This window comes from Podarcis raffonei, chromosome Z, assembly GCF_027172205.1.
Source record: "Podarcis raffonei isolate rPodRaf1 chromosome Z, rPodRaf1.pri, whole genome shotgun sequence".
NCBI classification, from domain to species: Eukaryota; Metazoa; Chordata; class Lepidosauria; order Squamata; family Lacertidae; genus Podarcis; species Podarcis raffonei.
This window is the reverse complement of record NC_070621.1, coordinates 46,513,891-46,515,974: the sequence shown is the minus strand read 5'-3', so window position 1 is coordinate 46,515,974 and position 2,084 is coordinate 46,513,891.

The following is a 2,084-nucleotide window of genomic DNA, read 5'->3' as shown; positions in this document are numbered from 1 at the left end:
CTTCCTGCCAAGGTGAGCAAGCTGTGACCTAGCGAAGCCTGGCAGGACAGCTTACTCTATGGTCTTAACCCCTTCATGCATTATGGTTAAGCATGTTGGTTATATGAGGCTGCTTATCCCACAATTACTTTGGCAGATTCTGCAATGTCTGCTGGAAAATCTGTTTTAATAGAATGCCTAAATCCTTCATCGGAACATGGATTATAGCTAAATAGAGCTATCTATGCCTGGATTCATAATAAATAAATATATTAAAGAAGAAAAAGGAGAGAGAGTCTATAGCCAGTGGGGAGAGTTGGGGAACCTCAGAGGTTGGGGGTGGCAATTGTGGCCATCCAATCCTCTCTAACTGGCCCTCAGGGCTCTTCCCAGGTCATATCCCATACCCAAAGCAACCCCCTTTGCTCTCTCCTTGGGTCTTTTTTGGCTGGCTGGAATGTGTCCATAAACTCCAATAATGCTTGTTTATGTGCATGGAGGATAGAGAAGGGTGCAGGAGTCTGTGTAGCAGAGACTGTGGTGTTTTAGGATATATAGTTTACTTACACATATATACAACCTGAGCCAGGATGAAGGGATTGCAGAGCATTCACATCTCAAGAGGAGAGGGAGACACCCATGGCTCTTCTCCAGCCAGACTCATATCTGCCTCTTCGCCTCCCTCCTCTCTTGCTTCAGCTCCTGCCTCTGATTCTGGACTTCTCTCTGCCATGGACTCTCCCTTCCCACTAAACCCTGTTACCTCTTCAGCTTCTGACCATTCCTCCACTTCCACTAGGTGTGAAGAGGAACGGAGAGAGGAGGCAGCCTGCCAGCACTCATGGAGGCAGAGAAAGAAATGAAGGTGTTGGCTGACTGGCAGGCAAGCCCCACTCCTGAGGCTGGTGGCTGGACTGCTGAGGGAGGGAGGGTGAGCATCAGGTGGCCATCCGGAGGCCTGACTGATGTGTGCTATGCTGCCCGGGGATTCGTGAGACATTGCCTGTTCGGAAATTCTGTTTTTGTCTTGAAATTACAAGTTTAAACCGGTTTCAGGCAATACCTTGCCCAGGATTTGCCCAGGACAGGATTTCTGCCTTGCAGGGAGTTGTACCAGATGACTCCCCCCCGCCAGGGTCCCTTCTGCCTCCACAGTATGATTTGACTACCAACTTCTGAGTGGCATCGAGTTCTGGAACCCCGAGTTTTGGAACTGTTTGACTTCTTCATTGGCAGACAGAAATGTTGGAAGTGCAACAGTGACGACTTGTGGCAGAAAACATCATGACAATGAGAAGTGTGGTGTGTGTGTGTGTGTGTGTGTGTGTGTGTGTGTCTCCTGCCCAATTCACATGCTTTTAAAATTTTTTATTTTATTTAAAATGGTATAATAATGCTTTAAATGTATGGTGTAAATATGGTCACAACCAGGCAAGGTCATTTAGGGAGGTCATGGAGCAAGGCTGAATAAATGGGCGAATGGAGGAGTCTCAAGAGTCCTGAGGGCAGCATTTCGACCCAGGGCTGGAGGTTCCCAACTCTTGCCCTGAGGAAATGCAATCCCTGGCATAAAAAAGCAGCTCATTCACGATTACAGGCTTGCACTCTAAAAGGGCAATTCTTTTCATGTGTATTCAGAAGTAAGTCCTATTGATCTAAATAGAGCTTACTCCCCTACTGTGGATCCCAGATTCAAAATATTTTCTTTTTGGTGGTTTTTCTGAGCGATATTTTCAGAAATACATGTTGGGGAAAGGGTTAATTGCTTTCACATGGGCACAAATCACCCCATGCACCAACAGATGCCTGGTCAGCCAAGCAACAGCCCAGTGCCATCTTTATAAGTAATTAAGGCAGGCCAGCTCATTACTCGGCCAGCGAGTCTCGAGAGTCTGTGTTGCATCTTGAATTGCTGGAGCAACAACAACAAAATACTTTGTACTTGTTTATATCTATAGCTGTAAAGTCTACAAGCTGTATGTGCAATGAGGGGGAAAAAGTATTTGATCCCCTGCTAAATTTGCCCCCCTCACTTACCAAATGGGTATGTATGTATAGGGTAATGTATACACAGGGGTAATAGCCAAAGCTCAGTGGGCAGAGCA